Raw genomic sequence first — 19,277 nt, 5'->3', positions numbered from 1 at the left:
TGCAGTTTTTTATTTGAATGGCAAAAGTATGTGATATAGCTAAGTCACCCAACAAGGAACACTTTTAATTCCTATTAGAAGCTATTCTTTATTTATAACGTGATAAAAGGTGATCCACCTGTAAACCTGAGCAATCCAGCACTCTGTGTCTTTTATAAACCATTGTTGTGTTAGCGTGGGCCTTCCCTGATGGCTCAGTGGGTAAAGAACCCACCTGCCAGTGTAGGAGACACAGGAGACTCAGTTTGATCCCTGGGTCATGAAGATTCCCTGGAGGAGAGCATGATAACTCTAGTATTCTTACCTGAAAAATCCCATGGACAGAGGAGCCTGGGGGGCTACAGTCCATGGAGTCACAAGGAGTCGGACACAACTGAACACACATGCACACGCACCCTAATCCAGTATAATCTCATTTTAACTTGAGTATATCTCCACCAATATTATTTCCAAATAAAGTCACATCCTGCACCATGTATAAATAGGCAATAAAGGTATGCCCCTGTCTGGCTGGTTCTTTAACTGCTGTGTTCCTCATTCAGCTGCTAAGTTACTTATTGCTTTGAATAAATCCTTTTAATCCCTTTACCCTTCTTTTCCTAGGATGTAAAATTCAACTATGGATTCAAGCTCACTGTGGTTTTGTTTATATTCTTCTCATAGTGCTCAAGTTTGAGGCTTTTACTTTTAAATGATTTCAACTCATCTTTCTGGTTTCTCAATAATTTTTCTATTAATTTGCAATCTCTGTTTGTTGAAGAACATAAAATATTAAAACATGATTTAAAAATGTTTTTTCTTACCAACAACTACTAATGTAATATTTATGACACTTTCCAATAGAAATCAATTACTTGAGATCTCAAAGATATAAACAGTAGTCTTTAATTGTTGAAATGACTTCTATTCTGCATCATAGACCTGACCTAAAGTATTCCATGAATATTTTCATGCTCCAAATTTTAATATGAGTGGTTTTAGCATTTCCACAACTGTATTAATCTATGTACCAAAGTCTCCCATAAAAATTAAGACATTTAAGCCATCGGATAAACATACAACTTGAAACAGAAGATTGAGTTTCCTTTTGCAGGTCCTTTTATGCTGCCACAGTAAGAATGTTTTATTCTGTCACTAAATCTCAAACTCTTTCCATGAAATAAGTTTAGTACCTTTTTGTTAATATGCCACATAATACTGTTTTCTTTGTAACATGGCAATATCACTTTATTTCAGAATGTTTTTAATAAAGTTAAATGCCATGAAAAAGGTATACAGTCCTTTAGATTAACTACGATTGATAGCACAAGTATTTCAGTCATTCAGAGAAAGATAAACTTAAGAGTTTCTCTGATAAAAGTTGGCATCTCTAGTACATCTGTCAACTGAACCATGCACATTTATGCTCCATGTTTCTGAAACTTGTCATCATCAACACATATCAATTATAGGTATTATTAAAGAAAATCGTGTGCTTTACAATCTAAGTTGTTATGGACAGTTTGAACTTTGAAAGAGGAAAGTCATTAGATTTGCAGGGAAGACTCTGAAGATAAGACTTAAAAGGATGAAGGAGGTAAGAGAATGAACAAGTTACACACTTGACAACTGGCAGTAATTCAAAGAAGATATTGTTGGTTGGTTGATTTTAATAATTATAATCTTTGAGTATATTAATAAACTTAACTAGAGAGAAATTAACAGAGATAAAGATTCCAGTCACAAAAACGAGCCAGCTTAATCTGATGGACCCTGAGAAAGCAAATGTTAGTGAAGTCAAAAATAAATAAAGGAGATAATACAATTGGCATGCGTGCTACCTGCTATATTACTTCAGTTGTGTCAGACTCTTTGCGACCCCATGGACTGTAGCCTCCAGGCTCCTCTGTCCATGGGATTTCCCAGGCAAGAATGCTGGAATGGGTTGTCATGCCCTCCTCCAGGGGATCTTCCCTACCCAGGGATTGAACCAATGTCTCTTACTATCACGTGGTAGTGCCCTTTTCTCTGGGGAAACAAAAAGAGAGAGAGAGCATTTTAAAACAACTTTAAGAGAGTAGGACGAAAAACTGAAGGAGTTTGCATCTTATGACCTCTATCTTCCCATGGACATTGAAGGTAAATTCATTTACTAACTGGGATCTAGTGCTGAATGAAGGCATAGATGGAGTTTTGGGAAGCTCAAAAATTACTGAACATTTGATTCAAGATTTGAAACATCAAATCTGTTTACATAGCCAGGCATTACGTCCTTTCAACTTGCCTTGTTTGCACTTCTAATACTCACTCCAAGGACATGGATTTGAGCTTTTAGACTGAATTGGTTTACATTTATGTAGACATAGCTTCAGTTCTTCAAATGTTGTATTTCTTTAATGTTGCCTGTTTCCCCTGCATATTTCAAGTGTTTTTCTAATTCACATGTACATTTGTATTAAATATCCAGTTTCTTTATTAGAATAATACCTGTAATTCTGGAATTGCACTATCCAGTATTGTAGCTACTATCTCCATGTAGCTATTTAAATTTAAAGTTGAAGAAAATTAAAAAGTATTCCCTCATGTTCACTAGTCACATTGTACATGCTCAGGAGCCACATATGGCTGTTTGCGAACATGTTTAATAGTATAGATATATTTCCATCCTTGCAGAAAGTTCTGTTGAATGCTAGTGGTCTAGAATGATGACATTCCTACTTGGGCAATTTTTACTTAAGTAAAGGAAAGGAAAGGAAAGGAAAATCACTCAGTCGTGTCCGACTCTTTGTGACCCCATGGAATGTAGCCTACCAGGCTCTTCCCTCCATGGGATTCTCCAGGCAAGAGTACTGGAGTGGGTTGCCATTTCCTTCTCCAGGGGATCTTCCCAACCCAGGGACTGAACCCTGGTCTCCCGCATTCCAGGCAGACGCTTTAACCTCTGAGCCACCAGGGAAGCCCTTACTTAAGTAAAGATGATCTGTTATAAGGATGTTTATTGGTGATTTTAAATTCCTGACAAAGTGATTTCCTGTCTCTGTGTTATTCCCAAGTTCATAGATGAAAGAAGTATCTATGCAAAACTAATTAGAAGGTTGAGCCTCTGGAATCCTAATATTTATGAAACTGTAGTCTTTGACTTATACTCTTGTTCTGGCAATTCATCCCCAATCCTAATTTCATGTTGGAGGAATTTAAGTAATTCTTCATCTCACCAGCCTTCCTTTTTGACTCATTCTTGATCCTGAATCCCAGCTAGAGTGAATGAGGTTCTAAATTATTCCTCAGGGCTTCAGCCATACTTTTAAACTCCATACTGGTTGACAAATGCAAGAATTGTTGGTTTTCTCTGTTCTTCTTCAGGGAGGGTCATGGTGTTGCGGGAAAAGAGCAGTCCTTAACTAAGGACTTGTGTTTGTTCCCAATGCCATCAACAAACAAGTTATCCGATTCTTCTGATATTCCATTTTCATCTTTACTGAGTTTAATTACAAACTTATCTTTCAGTCTAAAATTTAAAAATACATTTAAAGTAAAGCTATAAAATGATCATCACAGTAACTCTAAATACATATGATGCTACCTATGTGTATACTCTGTACAAAGATATTTCTACAAACATGTTAAAATTTGTTCTCATAACAACGCCTCAAAACAGGTACTCACTCAGTATGTTTTAGTTTTTTTTATTAATAGAGTCTGTCTCAGTGCTTAAGAAGACTGTATTAGTATACATTAAGAACAAAAATTCAATATATATAATTTTTTTCTAATACACTAATTAAATATGAATATTTAAAGATGACTTTCAACCAGGTGATGTATAAGGCCAGATTTCTTTCATCTGGTTGTTCTACCATGGCTAGGGACTCAGAGATATTTGCCACAGCCAGAAAATAAAAAGAAAGGGTGGAGAATGTACATTGACTACTTACACTCTTTGACCTAGAAAGGCACAGATCACTTTCATTCACTTGCCTCTAATGAGAACTAGTCTTATGGACTCAGCTAGATGCAAAGGATGCTGGGAAATGTAGCCTCTGGCCAGGCTCAATAATCAACCCTTTGCTAGGAAAGAGAAGTATAAATCTAATTATCTCCTTACTGTGTGACCATAAGTTTAATGTACTTGGACATTGTTTTCCTACTTTCTGTAATGGATTAAATAATCTTATCTCATAAGTATTAAATGAATGTAAACTATTAAGTTCAGGGCTCAAATATAATAAGCACTCAGTAAGTAGTAGCTCGTTAATTCATTGCCATCCTCCTTGATAAGCTACAAAATATTCTGGTCCTTGCCAGATAGGGGCTTCTTTGATTCTGGCAATTTCTTTATCTACTCTAACAACCAAACTATTTAGGGGGACTCTGTCATGGCTGCTGGCTTTCCATTATGCTGAACACCTACCTGCACATGGTCCCTGAATATCACTTTGCCTTTAATTACCCACCACTGAGCTATGCTTATTTACTGAAATTTCTGTTTTTATTTTATTTATTTTCTTTTTATCTTCAGCTCCCAATGCCAAATGCACATGTTTTTTGTACTTACTGAAAACTGTGCTTTTCCCAGAAGTGGATGCTTTCACTGTTGCTGAAATTGAGGGCATGTCTTTATGGGCAGTCTCATCCAAATTGCATGTTTAATTCAGGCCTTTGTCAGATTGGCCTATGCTGTATGTGTACCATCAGAGTATACCTCTTTAGTGGAGAGCAAACAAATAGGCTGCATGAAACCAGACAATATGTACAGAAGAAATAATGTGTATATTAATCTACTTGTTTTCTGCATTCCTTTTTAGTTCATCTTCCTTGGGTATGAATATGTGTGTGCATCTGTGTGCATGTTGGATAAAGAAAGAGACAGTGTGTGTGTATGTGTGTGTTTATTTTGTGGCTGGAAGGTGGGAAGGAACAAGTTTATACAATGTAAACCTATTTTTGTCTTTAGGAGATCTGGATAAGGAGGAGGAGTTAGGAAGATTTCACTGGTAATAGTCAAAATGAATAAACCAGTGGTTTGGGATGGAAAAAAAAAATACAGGATTTTTTCTTATCTTCCAGACTTGGGAATACTCTATGTCTTCAAGAAACATAGAGTAATATTTCAAAATGCAAGTGTTGCTTAAAACACATTACAAAATAATGTATAAGACCAAGATGTGAAAATATTAAATATAACAGAGAAACATTCAGAGAGGAATCTTACTCTTCTTAACCCTATAAGTGAGTGAGTGAAAGTCACTCAGTTGTGTCTGACTCTTTGTGACCCCATAGACTATAGAGTCCATGGAATTCTCCAGGCCAGAATACTGGAGTGGGTAGCCTTTCCCTTCTCTAGGGGATCTTCCCAACCCAGGGATCGAACCCAGGTCTCCCACACTGCAGGTGGATTCTTTACCAGCTGAGCCACAAGGGAAACCCAAGAATACTGGAGTGGGTAGCCTATCCCCTCTCCAGAGGATCTTCCTGACCCAGGAATCGAACCAGGGTCTCCTGCATTGCAGGCGGATTCTTTACCAACTGAACTATCAGGGAAGCCCTCTTAACCCTATAAGGAATACTAAATGGTGGATTTGATTAGAGAAAGATTGGAAAGAACATCTTCTTTAGCAACAACTGTGTCTTACCCCCAAAGTGGTAAGGTATTATACTTTCGAACCTCAAAGTCATAATAGCTTCACAGAATTCGTTTGAGAGTATTTTCTTTAGCATATTTAGATGCCACACAGCATGTGGGATCTTAGTTCCCCGATCAGGCATCAAACCCATGCTGCCTGCATTGGAAGCATGGAGCCTTAACCACTAGACTGCCAGAGAAGTCCCAGTCAGTCTTTTTTAAGTAATTATATTACCTCAATAAATAATAGAGGGTAGTGGTTGAGAATTGGAAACCAGGAGCCAAAGTGCAGGATCCTTGGGTTCAAAACTCAGGTCTAATTCTTGAGTATGTTCTCAGCTCCTGACTTATGTATGTTTATTTTTAATTAATTAATTAATTTCAAGTTTTATTTAATTTTTAGATTAATGATTCAGTTTTCTTACCTAGACAATTAGGATGATTATTTTTTACCAACACCAAAGTGTTATTACAAGGATAAATTGAGTAAATACATTTAAAGCATTACAAACAGTGCTTGTTATATAGTAAATGCTTAATAACTGCTACTACAATTTGCTATTTCCATTTAAAAATAAACTTCTACAATGGTAGGTGAAACGGAATAATCTGATTGGAGACCACGTTTGTCTATGATGCCCATCCTTGTCAAAGGTGCATCAATTATGCAGTATTTTGAGAGAAATACATTTGGTTACTGTTTTGCAGAAGCATGGTAGTTGACACAGTCTTTCTAAGAATTGAAAGTTCTCATTTTACCAAGCTTGTCTTGGCATGATTTTCCCATGAAAATTTTCTTGGAATTTTTAACCAATGGTACCAATGGTGACATTTCTCCAGGTTGTTGTGTGTGAGTCCTTGGTTGAGTTAGCATCCATTTGTTGTCTATGGGGCTTCCCTGGTGGCTCAGATGGTAAAGAAATCTGCCTACTGGGTACCCACTCCAGTATTCTTGCCTGGAGAAGTCCATGGACAGAGGAGTCTGGTGAGCTACAATCCGTGGGGCTGCAAAGATTTGGACACCACTGAGCACACACACAGAACTATTTACTAGCCATGTGATCTTCATCAGAGTGAGCCTTTAGCACATGGAGTGATTGTTCTAACCTCTAAAAGGCAACTGCTAAAAGGTATTGAATATTTTCATATATTTGATTTTTAAGGCAGATACTTTTATTAGTTACCTTAGGAAAAAAGAAGATCTAGGTTTTAATATGAGATACAGAGTCGTAAGTTTAGTGCTAGCAGGAACCTTAGAAATAATTTATTCAACTCCCTTACTGTATGGATGACAGAATCCAGGCTACAATGTTCACAGTTATGTTTCCAGAGTTACAGACTATTTTCAGTCAAACCAACATGTAATGTCTTCAAATTCACAAGTCAACTGCTTCTTTCATACCTCATAGCTCCCCATATGAGGACAATCTCAACAGGGAAAACAAGAATTTGCACAATACGGGTAAGCAGGGGTTACTTTTTAAAAGTGGAATGCAGAGCTGAGGCTGGTGATAGAAACCAATTTTTTAAATTTATTTTTTATTATAAATAATAGTGCTGTGAACATGGGTACACAAATACCTCTTTCAATCCCTGCTTTTAATTGAATTATTTGGGGTAAATATCCAGAAGTAGAATTATTAGATCATATAGTAATTTAATTTTTCATTATTCCAGAAGAAGCCAATTTTTAAATTGTTATTTAAAAATTATAAAATTATAGTGACCGAGTCTAAACGGTTTTGTGCATAAAAGTGTGGTGGAAAATTCTTTATAGGAGGCATGAAGGAGATAAGGAACTGCCTATAAACCTTTGCTTCATGGTAAAAGGACTGTTGAGAATTTATTTTGTTTTTCTAATCACACTTCACTTTTCACACTGATGACATACTACTGAGTGGTATGTATCATTGTCTTTGTTATTATCATGCATCAAGGTAACAAAGATCTTATTAAACACAAGTCTCTGGATTTCTCCTCCAGAATTTCAGATAAGCAGACTTCAGGATGGGCATTGGGAGTGGTATTACTGAGACTACATCTCTGACAAGTTCTCAGGTGATTCTGATGCTGTCAGTCCCTGAATGAAACTCTGAGGCTCTCTGATATATGTCAGCAGTAGTAAATAGTAATATGACCAACATACTTGAGGCTGTACATTATGCTAAAAGCTCCACACGTTGTCTGTGTGTATGTGCTGCTGCTGCTGCTGCTGCTAAGTCGCTTTAGTTGTGTCCGACTCTGCGACCCCATAGACGGCAGCCCATCAGGCTCCCCCATCCCTGGGATTCCCCAGGCAAGAACACTGGAGTGGGTGCGTATGTGCTACACTAAGCAAAGGAAAACTTTCTTATAGAAGTAAAGACAATCAAAGTGCTTATGATACGTGATGTAAGGTTTGTGTATATATTTCATCTTGACCGTGTACGTGACTGATTACTTCAGAGATGTTGCTGCAGCATTTTTATATCTCAAGAGATACAGTTTAGGATTGTCTCGGCTCTAGCTTCATAGCTACTATGAACTAGTATATGATCCGCTTTAACCTAAAGAACTCTCCATTTCTTTTATTTCAATAAGAACAGCTCAGTAAACTCTTTCTTGAATAATTTCTCCCTCTCTTAACATGTTTTTTCCTTCCTTCATAATCTGTCTGTATATGGGTACAATCTTAAAATATTTACACAAGAATGTGAATTCTGGATGTGATGTGTGTCAGTCATGTGATTTCACGTTGTTTTCCAACTTCCAAATAGCACATTTCTACCAAATTATTTCCGTAAGTCTTTTGGGGGGTTCACAATACCTCATGCTCTTTGAGAAAATCTTTCCTATGTGGTCTTTAGATTTTATTTTATTATTATTTTAAATTAATTTTTATGGATTATAGTCTCTTTACAATGTTGTGTTAGTTTCTGCTGTACAGCAAAGTGAATCAGCTATGCATGTACATATATCCCCTCTTTTTTGATTTTCCTTCCCATTTAGGTCACTACAGAGCATTGAGCAAAGGATCATTTTATTTTAAATAGGAGTCATTTCATGAGGATGTCTAAGGGGAAGTATATGAAACATGACAGGAAGAGACTATAACAAGCATGTAGGCAAATAAAATGGATTTTCACAATGGCATTAAGCCATCACCACATCCAGAGATGCTTCTCTTCCTTCATTCTCTCTCTTCAACTCTTCTTTGACTCTGGGCCCTTGGGAAGTCCCAGCCCACCTGGTATGAGCATCCAGTGTGACCCACCTGTTCTTTCCATGTCCATCATTCTCTTTTTTCACTTTCTGTGAATCCCGTCTGTTTACTGGAGTTCAGGAAAAACCAATGGATCATCAAAAACCTTCTCATCTGTCAACTCCCAAATGACATTTTTATGTTTCAGTAAGAGTATTATGGATGTAAACAGCCTCAAAATGAAATTGAGAATTTCAGGTAGCATGGACAGAAAAAGAAAATCAAATATGATATTTAGCTTCCCTTAGCATTGCATCATGTGTACAGTTGCTTCCTTTCCTGTACAGATGAATAGTTCTCAAGACAAAAAAAGAAAAAGGCAAAAGAAGACCAGATGGTGATTTTGCTGATTTCTGTTACTTTCCTATTAATGATGGAGATAAACATGTTTAACTGCCAGCAATATAATTATCTACCTTAGATTATAATTATTTGAGATTAGATTTTCTCTACCTTCCCATAAATTTTCAATGACAAAGGCCCTGACATTTTCAACTCCCATATTACCTATCACAGTATTTTTCACATAGTAAACATCACTAATAAAACAAATACTATAATAATAATAATAGCTACATAGCTATTAAAGAGAAAATCACAAAATGAAATACAAATACATAGGAGAAGAGAGAATTCTTTTTCAACTTCACTATTTCTTTTATTATAAGATTTTCTTTAAATTGAAGTATAGTTGATTTACAATGTTTCAGGTATACAGCAAAGTGATTCAGTTATACATAATTGTCTACACCTATTCTTTTTAGATTCTTTTCTATTATAAATTATTACAAGATAATGAATACAGTTCCCTGTACTATACAGTGGAGAAGGCGATGGCACCCCACTCCAGTACTCTTGCCTGAAAAGCCCCATGGATGGAGGAGCCTGGTGGGCTGCAGTCCATGAGGTCCTTGTTTATTTTCTATATAATAGTATGTATATGTTAATCCCAAACTCCTAATTTATCCCCCCCTACTTTCCCCTTTGGTAACCATAAGTTTGCTTTCTATGTCTGTGAGTCTATTTCTGTTTTGTAAATAAGTTCCTTTGTATCATTTTTTTTTAAGATTCCACATATAAGTGATATCATTTGATATTTGTTTTTCTCTATCTGATTTATTTCACTTACTGTGATATTCTCTGGGTACATCCATGTTACTGCAAGTGGCATTGTTGTTGTTGTTTAGTCACTCAGTCGTGTCTGACTCTTTACGACCCCATGGACTATAGTCCCCAAAGCTCCTCTGTCCATGAGATTTCCCAGGCGAGAATACTGAAGTGAGTTACCATTTTCTTCTCCAGGGGATCTTCACAACGCAGGGATTGAACCCGTGTCTACTGCTTGGCAGGGGGATTCTTTACCACTGTGCCACTTGGGACAAGGTGGCATTATTTCATTCTTTTTTATTGTTGAGTAATACTCAACAATATATATATATAAACACACACACACACACACACACCACAGCTGGAGAAGAAAGATAATTTAAAGGAAAGAAATATCCATTGCAAAAAGAAAGAGCGTTTTGAGGACAGTTTGGTGATTCTCAAAATTATCCTGAAGTCATTCCCAAAGATCCTGTCCCTGAATTTAATGGAGATGTGGAATTTGCAAGGGAGAAACTGATGAGTGCTGTTCATATGCTTCTGTGAGATATTTACAGGACACCTCTGACAATGTTGGGACAGAGGAGTATTTAGTGATGAGCAGAAATGGGATTTTTTTTTTTTTTTTGAGAGTCTGAAGGTCAGTCTCAATTCACTGTGGTCTGGCATGATGAGACTTCCAGTGACCTCTGCAGAGAGGGGAGGTAAAAGAAGCCATAGCAGTTGCCTGTCCCTACGCCATGGATCTCACTCTGTTACCAAAAGGAGAAAGACCAGGAAAAATAAAAGATAACCTCAAAGTGTTGGACAAAACTTACAGGAGCATCACTGAGATCACTTCTGTGGATGCCAGAGTAATTTTGGAAATTTTTTGGGTGGAAGAATGAACGCCTCAAAATTTTGATGGGATTGCATGGAAAAAACACGTGGCACACTATCGTTTATCGAGTAGCTATTTGAAAATGCCAGCGTGGCTTAAATATCCCATATACATACAGTGCTGTCCAATAATGTGTACTTATTTAGTAATTGAAATATGGCTTATGTGACCAAGAAACTTGGTTTTTTATTAAATTTCAATAATTTACATTAAGTGGCCACATGTGGCTAGTGGCTACTGTACTGGACAGCATAGGATATAATCCTCAAGGGAAGTCAGAGATCATGTTTTGAGTACCCTGCATTTTAGAAATGTAGAACCTAAGTAATGAAGATTAAATAACTTGATCAAGATCACATCTAGAATATAGTAGTTGTCTACAACATAAAAATATGTCTTTTCTCACAACTGTATCTCTTTATCCAGTTTTCTGGAGTGACTGATAATTTCACTTCTCTTCATTTGAAACCGAATTATCATGCATACCAAAAGACAAATCCTAGAATACTTTGCAATAGACCTGCCCTGGACACTACTCATATAACCAACAAATGAGTAAGTAAATTGTGGTTTATGCATATAATAGAATATTATCTAGCAATGATATTGAAGCATCTATTCCTCTGTGTAACAGTTCAGGTAAACCTTACCCAACAATATTGTTGAATTAAAGAAGTCAAATGAGCATGTAATGATCATCTCATTTACACAAAGTACTTAAGACTAAAAGACTCTATACTGTTAAAAGTCACACATGCATGCTAAATTGCTTCATTCACGTTCAACTCTTTGCAACTCTATGGTCCATAGCCTGCCAGGCTCCTCTGTCCATGGGATTCTCCAGGCAGGAATACTGGAGTGGCTTGCCATGCCCTCCTCCAGGGGACATGCTCATCCCTGGGATCGAACCCACATCTGTTGTGTCTCCTGCATTGGCAGGTGAATTCTTTACCACTAGTGCCACCTAGGAAGCCCAATTAAAAGTCAGGGCAGTTGTTACTCCTGGAGACAGAGGTGGAGGAATGGGGAGAGGAGGGTGGGGTATGGAGGCAAATTCTGAGATGTTGTATTGTACTATTTCTTGTTCTGGATACTGGTTATGCTGCTGCTACTGCTGCTAAGTCACTTCAGTCATGTCCGACTCTGTGCGACCCCAGAGATGGAAGCCCATCAGGCTCCCCTGTCCCTGGGCTTCTCTAGGCAAGAACACTGGAGTGGGTTGCCATTTCCTTCTCCAATGCATGAAAGTGAAAAGTGAAAGTGAAGTCGCTCAGTCGTGTCCAACTCTTAGCGACCCTATGGACTGCAGCCTTCCAGGCTCCTCCGCCCATGGGATTTTCCAGGCAAGAGTACTGGAGAGGGGTGCCATTGCCTTCTCCGGATACTGGTTATACTTAGTGAAAATTCATTGAGTCGTGCACTTATGATGCTTATGTTATATTTGTTTTCTACTGCTGCTTAACATTATCACAGAGTGGCTTAAAACAACACAGATTTATTGTCTCACACAGTTTCTGTAGGGAGAACTCTAGGCATGGCATGAATGGATTCTTTGCTCACAGACTCAGCAGGCTGACATCAAGGTGTTTGTCTGAGCTATCATTCTCATCTGGGGCTCAGGATTCTCTTTCAAGATCACTGGTTGTTGCTAGAATCAATTGCCTTGCCTCCTTTTCCTGCTGGTGTTAACTGCTCTTAACATCTAGAGCCCCTCTGTGGTTCCAGGCCATGAGGCCCCCATAGCAATTCACAGTGTGTGTATTTACCTTCCAGGCCAACTGAAGCATGTCTCTCTGACTTCCTTTTCTTTGATGAACTGGAGACAACTGTCTGCTTTAAAAGGGATCAAGCCCACCCAGATAATCAGTATATCTTAGGTCAATTGATTTGGGCTCTGAATTATATCAGCAAAATCCATTCTCAACACTACTTAGATTAGTGTTTGAATGACTCTCTGGGAGAAGGTGTGCATGCCACAGGGGTTGGGATCTTCTGGTATCAACTTACTTTTTCTGCTTACTGCAGGGACCTTTCTTTGGTCTAAATTAAAATGTTCAAAGATAGTCCTTAATATCACCTATTAAGGAGATACAAGAGATAAGCTTCTCCATCAAGATAACTACTGTCCTTCACTTGCACTGCTTTAGAGCAAGAATTAATAGGAGGAAGGAAATTCTGTGGATAGCATAGAGTAATAGGTGACAGGAAAGCACACAGAGAATCATTATTTTCATTTCATATTCTGGTTTTTATTTTGGGTGCTATACATTTTTTTTTAATTGAAGGATAGTTGCTTTATAATGTTGTGTTAGTTTCTGGTGTAAAACAATGTGAATCAATTATAAGTATGCATATATCCTCTCCTTCTTAAGACTCCCTTCCACCCACTCCTCTGCCATCCCACCCCTCTAGGTCATCACAGAGCACCAAGCTGAGCTTCCTGTGTTTAAGTAGTAGCTTCCCAGTAGCTAGCTATTTTACACATGGTAGTATATTCTCAGTTTTTTTTAATATATATATTTTCCAAATATTGACAAAAGGGAATATAAGCCTCCAGATTTACCATATGCCTAAATATGAATTCAAGTGTCCGGGTCTCTGAACATAGTGAGAAGTTTATGGAAGTGGTTGTTGACCTTGACAACTTTGAAAATGCTGTACTGGTGTAGTGGGGATAGTTTCATACATTAAAAAGAGATAGAACTGAGGTGAACATGGACATGAGGATGGAGGGCCCTGTGTTTTATGACAAAACTTGTTCCCTTGACATCTTCCTGGCTATGCAGGACTTTGATAGATGGTGAAGATCTCCAGCTGTAGGTCACGCCAGTGAAGTCACATTCAAGTAAAGAAAATCCCAGTTCCAGAAGAAGCCTTTATCAAGAGTGGCCAGAGTTTGCAAAAACAAGACATGTCAAGCTAAGACACCTTCATTTCATGACAGCTCATTAGGACAGTAGAGCAGGAGACTGTGTATATCTGGACATGAGCAAGCAGGTGACATTTTCTCCTACGATATTTTCATGAAAAGCTTTAGACACAGATCCTGGCTAGGAGTTCAGTTAGGCAGGATTATATGTGGTTGACTACACAGAGAAGAGGCTCTGTCTTGCCTAGTATTGTCAATCACTGCAGCCAAGTTTAGAAAAACATGATTATCGAAATTACAGATGACACCAAAGTGGAAAGAATGCATTTGCTGGATAACAGAATCTGCATTCAAAAAGATGTCAATAGACTGGAATGATGAGCCAGATCTAACAAGGATAAATTTTATTAGGAAACATTTAAAAGCTTTGCCTATGTGCTCCTTAATGCACATAGCTACCTAGCTTAAAGTACCACATTATCGTGCGTAATTAATTTGTGTGTTCAATATGTGCTAGGCATAACACCAAGAATTTCATTATCCAATTTTCTTATTTAACTACACTATTAGGTGGGTGTATTTTCCTTAATTATGCACTAGTAGAGGTTCAGAGAGGTTCACTTATCTGGAGCAGGCCAGAGTTGGTAGACTTACTCTACCACCCTGGAAATAGATACAGAAAGGGTTAAAGGAGCTTGTGGTTTAGAGATTGTAGTTTTAGAGTGGATTATCATTTTAGATTTATTAAACTCAATATATGAATGTTAAAATGTGGCCAAAAGTAATTAATATGTAAGTCTGAATTCCTTATAAATACAGTGTCTACAATGCCAAAGATGAGAATTTTGTTTTGCCTTATTTGCTGAGACCTAGAGCTTTGGGTTCAGATCTCAACACCATAATTTTACATAAATAATAGACAAACTAGAGCCTGTTGCAAAAACTTGGCTCAATGCTATGTCAAATAATATGTCAAAAAGGGGGGAAAGCAAATGACATATTTCTGAAGAAAAGATTTCTTAGGGTTCCTTACATTTACAAATATTAAAAGGATTTTTCTACTAAAAACTCTAGTGAAAGATGAGTCAGTCTTGCCAAGAGGGAAAACTAGGAACACTGGTTAGAATTTATTCTAAGAAAAATTTTTCTATGCAAGGAAATGTATATAGCAATATTTATAATACAATCATATTGTATGGTGTTATGATTATTAATTATCTTATTTAACAAAACATAGTTGTGAGTGGTTTGATTAATAAGAAAAAAAATACTAACCAGTAGAAACAAAATCTACTTTCTTTCATGTAACATTGAATATGAGATCTTTTGCAAAGGTGAACAGCTTTCCTTATTAGAGATAGTATAATTTTCTAGCATTTGATGATTTAAAAAGTCTATCTAATCAATCTATCTATCTATCATGGTTAGATCTTGTGAAACATTTTAATTTTCTTATGTTAATTATATTATCAATTCAACTGAATCAACCTCTAAGTGGGTTTAATTTTTAAAGTTTTAAATTTCAAATTTAAACTATATATACAGTAGAAAGAATTAAGTTTTTAAATTATACAAATTAACTTTATTATTTGGCATAGAAAATCCATTCCAATATTTCATGGGTTACTATCAACATTTACAAAAATGATTTCCTTTCCTACAGAATTATACTCCTGAATTTATTTTTCTTTACCAAAAGAAAAACTTGCATTTATCGTCTTTATAAAGGTGCTCTGTAGTACAAAATTTTCTGTTGCTTCTTTCTCTTAGAAGGACATTGTAATTGTGGCTGGCAGTGAAAGGGGAAAAAAAGATGTGAAGTGAATCCACTTTCTATAGTTCCCAATTAGAGATTTTTTCGTGACAGCCCTTCTCCCTAGCTCACTGTTTTTTTCTCACACAATCTTCTGGAGTGTTTTAGAAGTTTCTGTAGGATAACAGTAATGTTATATGTCAGTATGCTTATTAAACTGAAGTAGTTGTGCTCTCTGTCAAATAATTGTTGAGACAATTAAGCTTCATCTGTTTGCATTTAGATTTTGTGCTATAGCTGCAGAAGTATGGAGAATGGAAGAAAAATCAGGCAATTCAGATATAAAACTTTTTCTCTAGGTTGGTATGACTGGTAATTGATATTGTCGTGTATACATTGGCTTATGTAACCAAGGTTACTAGTAGTACACCAAACTAATAGTCTAGGATCAGAACTTTAAAAATCACAACATATTGGCTTAATTAAATGAAATATTCTAAGAGCGCTAAAATACAATGGAAATGAAAATCAGACATAATAGTCTTTCAAATCAAAAGATTTAGAATTGTAGGTTATTTGCTATAATCCATAGATGGTGATATATTGATGAAACAAAAGTGAACTTCAATAGAGATTAATGTGAAATCTGTCAATAAATTCTACAGTATCATATATACCCATTCACTCTTTCAATTATCTGGTTTAGCAGGAATTCATGTTAAAATACACTTCAATGAGTTATTAAACTGAATAATTTTAAATGTCCTTTTCAATTGTATTGTACAAGTCTATGATTTCATGGTTTACCATCCACTGGAGTAGAAAATGGCAAATCATTCCAGTATTCACAACTAGGAAATCTTATGGACAGAGGAGCCTGGCAGGCAGTAGTCCATGGGGTCACAAAGAGTTAAACATGACTGAACAATTGAGCACAGCATAGCACACTTAAAAGTTGGTACAATAGGCTTATTTCATAAACTCTGATGTCAAAACAAGTGAGGCAGTCTTGCATGACTGAAACTCTTTACTCAAAAACATCATGATGAAAACTTCCTAGAGATCTTCTAAGATTGTGCTTATAGGGAGGTTCAAGAGGGAGGGGACGTATGTATACCTATGGCCGATTCATGTTGATGTATGGCAGAAACCAATACAATATAGTAAAGCAATTATCCTTCAATTAAAAATAATTAACTTTTTAAAAAAGATTTTACTTATAATTGATAATGCTCTGTGTACACTGAAAAATTTGTTCAGGATATATCAAGAAAAAAAAAAAAAGAAATCAGTTATGAGGTCTATGTTTATTTAAGAAATCTAAATTTTCTGAGAGAAGTTGACAGCCCATGATGAATCTGGTAGATTGACCAGAATGAAAAGAGAATTATGAAACTACCTCATCTGCAGAAAATTTGAAGACATAGAGATGTTTAACCTAAGAAAAAGCCTCTTCCTGTGTTTGTGTGTATATGTACAGTGGAGTTTGGTGCATGCATGTGTTTAAATGACAAACAGGTGTGTGGGACATTAAGATTTTCAATTATTATGAGAAGAGCATGAAACACACTCAGGGAGTTTTCCTAATGGTTGATTTGGAAAAACAGCTGGGAGGAACAGGGGTTACAGTGGTTCCATTAATAAAATAATTTTTGTACAGTGTAAAAAAGAGCTTTAGAACAATTAGACATGTCTTTAATAAAATGAATTTCCTTGTGAAGACATGATGGAGAATCACCCATCTTAGTTATCAAATAATTCAAATAGTCATATCAAGAGGGAAATAAAGCAGTTGAAACTGCTATCTGGGCACCAGTTCTGGATCCTAAAATATTACCTATTTGGAGAAAGTAGACTAGTAAAAATCCACATGTCAGCAAAAGGAAACCAGGATGCTCACCTGCCTCTTAACAGGTGATTATCCTTTAGATGGAAGTATTTTTAAAAATATGAAAAATCAACAACACAGACCTGCCTTACACAGGTGTCTGGTTCAATTTTACCATTTATTCAAGCTCTCCAATTTGAGAAATTAACACAAAAAGTGATTCCTTATTGCAAATGCCATGTTACATCTGGGAGGAGCCAGTTCAATACTACTTTTGCCATCATTAGTAGTAAGTACAGTAAGAGCCATTTTAAGACAGACAAAAAGAGAAGGAGAAGGAGAAGCTTTCACAGAAAGAACTTCCAAATATATACTTGAAGATAAAAATCAAATGAGATAGAAAAAAACAGATAAGTCAGAAGGGCGAATGAACAAAGACAGTAGTAAATATGTTGGTAAGTTTAAATATATAATGAACATATAACATGAATGTAAATAATGGACAATACTTTGTAATAGGAAATAGGAGTTAACTAGAGTAAATATGTGGATGTTAAATTGGAATGTGCAGTCAGCGAAATAATACATAGAAAACATACAATGCAGTAAAGAGAATAATATATCCTAAAACTCAGGCAATAAATGAAGGCAAGAAAAGAGAAAAGCCCAGTAAAATTAGAACAAATTAATAAGTTAAAATTATTTAGTATATCACTAATCACTATAAATGCAAATAGTCTGAAGTCTTCATATAAAATATATACAAAAAGATACACATGGATAAATCTAGACAGATACATAGATGATCTAGGTCTCTCTGTCGTATATAACATACATAATCTTTCTTTTAATTTCCAGCAATTTGTTTCCCAATGTTTTAAGTGCAACTCTTAAATGTCTTTCAATTATTATGAAATAAGCATTAAGATAAATATTTCTGGATAGTATCCAAATGGAATGATAAAAGTTTCAGTTCATTCAGTATAATAATAAATGCTCGACGAGTATGCATGTAACAAATGTATATTGTTATGTCCCAAAATATTTAGAGTGAAAATGATTAGTATTTCAAAGACAGGGAGGCAACTCCAAAATTAGAGTGGGAGTGTTTTCAAGTTTCTCCAATAAAGAAACTGAAACAGATTTTTTCAAGTATGGATTTAGAGTGTTTTGAGACACAATTAGCAAAATTAACAAGCTTAATAAGAGTTATCTTATACTTATATCCAAAGAGGAAAGTATACATTTTAATATCAAGCACACAAAGGATATTTTTAAAACATTTTAAAAAAGAATATTTTAAGAATCTAAGTTAGATTATAAATCGACTCAGAAAGTTCAGAGTCTGTAGCACACAGACTATATTCTCAAAAAAAGTATAATTTAGTAATAACAAAAGGACTACTAATAAACCACATATATTTTTAAATGAAAAAAATGAAAGTTTGTGAGTTGAAGAAATCATAATGAAAATTAGCAAATTACTGGGAACTGAATTAGGACAAAACCATTGTACTTAAAGGGCTTCCCAGGTGGTGCTAGTGGTAAAGAACCTGCTTGTCAATGCAGGAGATTCAAGAGGCTCAGGTTTGATCCCTGGGTCAGTATTCTTGCCTGAAGAATCCCATGGACAGAGGAGCCTGGCGGGCTACAGTCTATGGGGTTGCAGAGTCGGACATGACTGAAGCAACTTAGCATGCATTGTAGATAAATGTTTTTGTTTAACATTACTTAGAAGAAAATTTAAAATACAGGAAAGATAATTGAAAAACTTAAGTTTTTAGGTATTTTGTATCCAGTAAATGCACTGAAAGAAAATCTGGGGTGAAATTGTAAATACATTGTCCAAGAAATGGATAACATTTAAGTGCACAACAGAAGTGATTGTGGCAGAGAGAAAGACAAGTTAGCCAGATATCACTTTATGGCCCTAACATAGTTGTCAATTTTTTTTTTTTATTTTAATCGGAGGCTAATTACAATATTGTATTGGTTGT

The sequence above is a fragment of the Bos indicus x Bos taurus genome, chromosome X, assembly GCF_003369695.1.
Source record: "Bos indicus x Bos taurus breed Angus x Brahman F1 hybrid chromosome X, Bos_hybrid_MaternalHap_v2.0, whole genome shotgun sequence".
NCBI lineage: Eukaryota > Metazoa > Chordata > Mammalia > Artiodactyla > Bovidae > Bos > Bos indicus x Bos taurus.
Note: the sequence above shows the minus strand (reverse complement) of the source record.